The following is a 7,947-nucleotide window of genomic DNA, read 5'->3' as shown; positions in this document are numbered from 1 at the left end:
TAAATTAGGAAAACATCAGGTCAACTAAAATGGATTTTTCTCTGCAATGAAGTAAGTTTCTAAAATCATTTTTCTGAAATTCTTCTAATACAGTAATGGTAGATATTTTTGCCATTTGAACAAATACTTTTATGGGTCTGTTTGCTTTTTGGCTTGTTTCTTGTACTAAAAGTACAAAGTTACTCATCAATTTGTCATCTTAGGACTATTCTTTTAGGACATCTAGGATCATGCATTGGAATCTCTGCCACCTCTTTTCTCAAACTCTCTCCGAACATTTACTGGCATCGTCCTAGTTTCATCACATTCTCTACCCAGGGCACAGAGAATGGCAGTAGAAGAAAGTCACCACACTGACCTCTGCACAGAAGATACAGAAGTGGAAGAGTAGAGACAGGTGGAGGTTGGAAGAAAGGCATTTGAGAAAGCACCCACTATGAAAATGCCCTGGGATCTAATGTTAGAGCATCACTCAGATCGCTATCTGTAATTTGCAGCCAAGCAATCCCTCAGTGACTCCACGTTTGAAAATGAAAGTGTACATGAACAGAAATATCACAGCTCTGGTTTTCTGCACAGAACTTCACTTGCACCATATTTTGCATAAATGAGCAGCTTTTATGGATTGACAATGCATATTTCAGTATTCAAATTAAAAGGGGTCACTGACAAAGTTACAACAGGACTTCGGGTTAAAGCTCTTACCCAAGAAATGGAGCATTGAACTGTTCAAATTTATTACACTTAATCTTTAAGAATAACTGTTCAATTTATTTGTTATGTTTTGTGGGGTTTTTATTTCAAGAGTAATGCATGCTCATTGTGGAAGATTTGTAAGCTGTGGAAAAGCATAAAGAAACAGAAAAGCAAAAGCCAGCCTTAATTGTATTCTTCAGTGGCCACCATAGTTAAAATGGCATTTTCCCTCCAGTTATTTTGAGATCACATTGTTTATAATTTTGAATTTTTTTTAACCCAACATTAAAGCATACTCATTTCCCACTGGCAATATCTTTTAAATAAGTGTGAAGAAAGACATGTCTAAGTTTCAAATATCGAACTAATGAAGAAATAAGGTTAACAGATTACATTTGCACAATATGTTGCTCCATACACCCATCGTTAAAAATTTCAAGGGTGGCCAGTTAGCTCAGTTGGTTGGAGTGTGGCGCTAATAACACCAGGGTTGCCGGTTCGATCCCTGCATGGGCCGCTGTGAGCTGCGCCCTCCTTAAAAAAAAAAAATCCAAATACACAAATACCACACGGATAATTTAAAAAACAACAACACGGAAATCTAAACATTGGATTAGACAGCACTTTCAATCAAGGTCAGGTTTCGTTCTTTCCTTTTTTTTTTTTTTTTTTTTTTTAAGGAGGGCGCAGCTCACAGCGGCCCATGCAGGGATCAAACCGGCAACCTTGGTGTTATTAGCACCACTCTCTAACCAGCTGAGCTAACTGGCCACCCCAGGGTCAGATTTCTTATAATCAAAAGGAGGGTTCTTGGGGAGAAGTGTTAAATATGCCAGCCGTGAGCACAAAGGTACTTACACACTTTGATGATACTTTAGTGATTGACAAGAAAGTTAACATTGTTATTTGAATTTGATATACAGGCCAATTTTAAGGCATGGAAAGAAAACAAGATAAAAATCTGTCATCCTTTTCTAGTTCAAAATTTATTCAATAGAACAGATAATTTAAATGTCAGGGAAGGGTTTTTCAAAAGCTCTCAGAAATATTGACAAATTGCATAAATAACCGTCACCTGCTAATATTTTTGTCATTTAAGATGTATTCTTACTTCATTTAAAAAAAAACATTCTGAAGTCTTCACATCAGTTTCACCTGTTAAACAATAGTACTGTTCAATTAAAATTCAAAGCAAATTTATATTTAGATTTCAATAGTACATGTTCATCTTTAAAGGTTATAATTTGTTTCAAATAGCACAGCCATCTGTCCTGTGATGGCTCACATAAGTTTAATTATCGGATAAATCTAAGTGGAATTTCTCCCACAAATACGCATCCTGCTGAATTGTACTAAAAACGCGAGATTTCCCCCCCTCTTCTCCCTTCCCCCACCCCGACTCTGAGATAAAGCCGTTGTTGTCAGTCTAGTTGTGGAGGAAGCAGCTCCCTGGCTCATGTTGGTGTTAGGAGCTACCCGACTATGCCAGCTGGTCGCTGGCCGGCCGCTCTCGGCAGCTCATGGCAGCTCGCGGCAGAGATTTGGTTTTGATACTTCGATCTTACAACGACATTACACTCTTGAGTTCACTATTTTTCAGTAGTATAAATCACTAATGTCTGCCACCTTACATATTACATTCAGCTATCATCTTCCATATATTTTTTCTTCCGTATCTTTATAAAGCAGTTATTACTTCTAGAATTTTCTCGTTCATGACTGCTGACCTGTTATTGCAGAATACACATTTAGGTTTGCTCTGTATACAATTTTCTTTTTTTTTCTTTTCTTTCTTTTTTTAATATATTGGGGTGACATTTGTTAGTAAAATCACATAGATTTCAAGTGTGCAATTCTGTATTACATCGTCTATAAATCCCATTGTGTGTTCACCACCCAGAGTCAGTTCTCCTTCCATCACCATATATTTGATCCCCCTTACCCTCATCTCCCACCCTCCACCCCCTTACCCTCTGGTTACAATTTTCAATATATAGAGTTGTGTAATGAATTGCAGTTACACAAAGTTATTTTTTTGGATCAGTAACTTGAATCAAATCTTAAAAGGCAAATCTATCCAATCTGCAGATATCACAGAGCTTGGAGCCAGCACTATTACCAGAGATTAGATTAGGTTAGTGCAAAAGTAATTGCGGTTTGAAAGGTTAAAAATAAATGCAAAAACCGCGATTCCTCTTGCACCAACCTAATACAATCAAAATGTAAAAGATCTCAGCCAATTGGGATAGTAGGTTAAAAGCTACTGCATCGGGGAGTCCAGCTCAGACCTACAATTGTGCTATTGTGAATACGTATCCGTATGGCAGCGTGCGTGTTGGCAAGATGACTGCAAAAGTCTAGATAGAGAAAGGTGCTGAGGAGCCCACGGGAAGGAAGTCACTTAAGTGATGTGTCAAGGCACAGGGACAGTCATTAGGCTAGTTATTAGAAGAAGAGAGAAAGACTTTGAGTACAGAAGGTTCATTAGTTCATTTGTTCGTTCATTCAACAAACATTGAGCTCATACAATTTTCTAGCCACTGCTAGCCACTGATCAACATATGAAGAGCCAAACCAGACAGGAGTCCTGCCCTCGGGGAGCTTACAAGTACAGTGGAAGAAACTATGTGTTCCAATAACGTATGATGTCATTATTTGACCAAATGTAAATAAGCCCTACTTTGTGCCAGGTACTTTTCTAAATACTTTATATGTGGTTCGCCCACACAGCGACCATATGATGTAGGTTCGCACTGTTATCATCTCCAATCTACAGATGACGAGCCTGTGGTACACGGGACATGCTCAAGGTCACCCCGCTCAGTGAGTGGCCGAGTCCACATACTTTACTTTGATGTGGGGCTGCCTCAGGATGACAATGGAGCAGGTATAGGGTGACAGAAGTGACTTTCACAACTTTCTCTCAGGTGACCGAGCACCATCAGTCATTCAGCATTTGTTCACTCAATAAACATTTACTAAGGGCCCTGCTGTGTGGCGGATGCACAGGTCAATGAGGAAAGTGATAAACAAGACTGGCTTAGTCAATGCCTCCAGTGGAGTCTGCAGACCAGCAGGAAGGAAGCTACTGAACAAATGATATGAAAAGGGAAGTCCAGAGAGCGATGGGAGCAAATAGCCTGTGCCCTTAGCCCGGGTCAGAGTGCAAATGATCCATCACTCAGATTGTCCTTTGGCTCAGGCCCCATGGGGAATCAGGCCCAGGTTCTCCTCCAACTAGGGAAAGATGGCACTATACGACATCTATGTCAGGCATGGGGAGCACAAGGGAAATAGTTTAGGGACCATGGAAGAGGTGTAGGGAGGGCTTCCCCCCATGACACCTACCTCTAGGGGTACAACATCAATCACATGGTGGGATCCATGGTGGGAAAGCTCCCTTCACAGCAGCTTTCTGGATGAACTCCTCATTTTAGGGAGGCAGAGTAGGAACAGAGACCTTCAGATATGTGGACAGAGCTCTTAGGAGAGCCTTCAGGAGAGATAACTTGGATGGGTGATTAGTTTCCACAGAAGCAGGTAAATGCAAGATCAGCAAAACACTGTACTCTTATTATTGTGATACAATTTATGTATTTATGTATTTATTTATTAAAGATTTTATTGGGGAAGGGGAACAGGACTTTATTGGGGAACAGTGTGTACTTCCAGGACTTTTTTCCAAGTCAAGTTGCTGTCCTTTCAGTCTTAGCTGTGGAGGGCGCAGCTCAGCTCCAGGTCCAGTTGCCGTTTTCTAGTTGCAGGGGGCGCTGCCCACCATCCCTTGTGGGACTCGAGGAATCGAACTGGCAACCTTGTGGTTGAGAGCCCACTGGCCCATGTGGGAATCAAACTGGCAGCCTTCGGAGTTAGGAGCACGGAGCTCCAACCGCCTGAGCCACTGGGCCGGCCCACAATTTATTTTTAAAATCAATTTTATTGGGGAATCTTAGGGGACAGTGTGTTTCTCCAAGGCTCATCAGCTCCAAATCATTGTCCTTCAATCTAGTACAGGGCACAGCTCAGCTCCAAGTCCAGTCACCGTTTTCAATCTTCAGTTGCAGGGGGCGCAGCCCACCATCCCATGTGGGCATTGAACCGGCAACCTTGCTGTTAAGAACTTGCACTCTAACTAACTGACCCATCCGGCCGACCCTCCAGAGGCTCAGCAGTAGCTCGTTGTCTTCAGTCTAGTTGTGGAGGGCGCAGCTCACTGGCCCATGTGGGAATGGGAACGGCAACCCTGCTGTTCAGAGATCGCTCTTTAACCAACTGAGCCATCCAGCTGCCCCTGTGATACAATTTTTAAACAAGCTGGTGTGGCCTAGCAGGATCAACAATAAATAAAACATGGGTAAATAAAAAAAAGTCCTGCATTCACGTTCCAACAAATAGGCTGTAGTGGGTCGAATGGTGGCTCCAAAAAGATATGTCCCTGTCATAAGCCCTGGAACCTGTGAATGTTACTGTGTTTCATAAGAGTCTTTGCACATGTGATTAAGGATCTAAAGATGGGTCACCCTGGATGACCCCATCCAGGGATGACCCCAAGGGGTCACCCTTGTCTAAATCCAATGACAAGCATTCTTATGAGACACAGGGAGAGAAAAAGGAGGCAGAGATCAGACTTAACGCAGCCACAAGCCAAGAAAGAATTCCTATAGAGCCTTCTGAGTGGGTGTGGTCCTGTTGATACCTTGATTTCAGACTTCTAGCCTCCAGAACTACGAGAGAATAATTTTCTGTTGTTTGAAGCCATGAAGTAGTAAGTTGTTAGTAGTTAGTAAGTTGTTATGCCAGCCCTAGGAAACCAATACAGGGACTCATGGCTTGGCAACAGTGTATGTGAAATATCTGGGCCAACAGCATGATATGGCTGATAAAGAAAGCAAATGCAGTCCTTGGTCACTACAATGGAAACAGAGTTAAAAGATCAAGGAAAGTAATTGTTCTTCCGTATAGCCGCAACACTGTACACTGTTTTCAGCGCCACCTTTTAGGAGGGACATTGATGAATGGGAGTCTAGTCAGAGACAGATGACCAGGATGGTGATGGTTCTGGAAAGCCTGTCATGCAAAGGATCAGTTGACAGCATTGGAGATGCTAGGTATCCTGGAGAAGCGGTGGATGAACATGAGAGCAATTCTGAGATACGTGAGAGGCTGTCTTGCCAAAGGAGTCATCTTGTTTTGTGATGCTCCAAGAAGCAAAATGCAGTCCAGTAAGTGGAAGGGAAAAACAGAAAAGTTGTCTAACAACTGCCAATTATAGAAACTCAAAACATTGCAAGTATTTGAAAAGAGAAAAATGTATTGGCTTCTTATTTCCAGAGATATGGCATCTGGTCCTGTCTCTGCAGTTAATTGGTTGTGTGACTCTGTATATCTCACTTCCCTTTCTTTGTACCTCAGTTTTCTTCTATGTAAAATTAGGGTGTTTAATTGAATGCGTTTCCAAAGTTTCCTTGCTTTCGTTTACTTCTCATTCTATGGGTTAATCAAAATGTTAAGATGTTTTACAATTTCTTAGTACCCAGTATGTGCTAAGGTTAGCGTCTGTACTAGGTGTTTACATGCATGATCTCATATAATCCTCTCGACACTGCAGGGTAGATATGTTACCCCCATTTTACAGATTAGATCACTGGGAGATTGACTTGCCCAAGGTCATACGACCCGTATGTGGCTGAACTAAAGCTTGAACTCAGATCCCCCTGCTTTTGATACTTTCTTCTACATCATGCTGTATATTGAATACTATACTGACCCTTTGCCACACTTGAATTCAACAAATCATAAAGTTGTGTGTCCAATGACTCCTTGGAAATCACTTACGAGGCGAAGATATTAACTATCTCAAATACACTGAAGATCAGAATATTTCTGAGGATTTTTCTGAATAAAGTTTACAGACTTTCATGTAGACTTTGGCACAATATGTGCTTTCAAGTCCATCAACTTTCTTCAGAAAAATCCTCAGGGGCTCCCCACTCAGAGCCTTCCCTTCATCCTTTCGAAAGCAGTGTCTGATCTTCCTCGCTGAAGAGAATGGCAAGCCACAGGGACCGGTCAGCGGCACCCTGGGAGCCCGGGACAGCCTAGGTGGTTGGGCTGTGGAGTACGGAGGTATAAGCAAAAAAGAGTAGCAGTGTCCCATGGAGTTTCCCCAAAAGGGGAAGACAGATGGGAAGGCAAGTTCTAGCTGTGTGGAATTTCACGCGTGAGAGGCTTAGCACAGAAAGCAGGTAGGACAGGCTTGGAGGAATGTCTTGAACCAGGCTTTTTACGTGAGTCCTGAGGCTCTGGGGTGGGAAGGCGTGGGCACCCGCCCTGAGAGCTCCGTACGGCCCAAGATCAGCACGCACCCAGTTCTCACACACGTTTTCATCTGGATTTTTGGTCAGTTATATGTTCTAATTTAAAAAGAAATCAGTGGGAGAAGAGGAAGAAAGCAGATGTGCTCGCTTGGGCGGCACATAATATTGAAACTGGAACGATACAGAGACGACTAGCATGGCCCCCGCGCAAGTATGACACACAGATTCATGACAAGTTCCATATTTGTTACTAGACTTATCGGGTGAATCACTTCGTACCTAAAACTAATATAATAATGAATGTCAACTGGAATTGAAAAAAATACAAGAAGAGTAAACTACTATTAAGATAAAAAAAGAGAAAGGATGCAGATATGCTATGAATGTCACAAGAAGTAATAACAACCGACAATGAGAGCAAGGCAGGTGCCAGGACAACTGTGGAAAGAAAGTCCGGGGGCGGCCGCATGGCTCAGGTGGTTAGAGCGCGAGCTCTGAACAACAGGGTTGCCGGTTCCATTCCCACATGGGCCAGTGAGCTGCGCCCTCCACACCTAGATTAAAGACAACGAGCTACCGCTGAGCTTCTGGAGGGGCAACCAGATGGCTCAGTTAGAGCGCGAGCTCTCAACAACAAGGTTGCCGGTTCAATTCCCGTGTGGGAGGGTGGGCTGCGCCCCCGGCAACTAAAGATTGAAAACGGCGACTGGACTTGGAGCTGAGCTGCGTCCTCCACTAGACTGAAGGACAACTTGGAGCTGATGGGCCCTGGAGAAACACACTGTTCCCCAATATTCCCCAATAAAATTTATTAAAAAAACAAGCTGGTATCCCCTTAAAGACAAGCAGTGTGGAGGTGCCCAAATGTGGGCACCACTGTATTTCTTGCCTGGCACTGTACTGAATATCCATGACGACCCAGTGTCATCAAGAG

The sequence above is a fragment of the Rhinolophus hipposideros genome, assembly GCF_964194185.1.
Source record: "Rhinolophus hipposideros genome assembly, chromosome: X".
NCBI lineage: Eukaryota > Metazoa > Chordata > Mammalia > Chiroptera > Rhinolophidae > Rhinolophus > Rhinolophus hipposideros.
The sequence above is the reverse complement of the archived record's forward strand: the minus strand, read 5'-3'. Positions refer to the sequence as shown.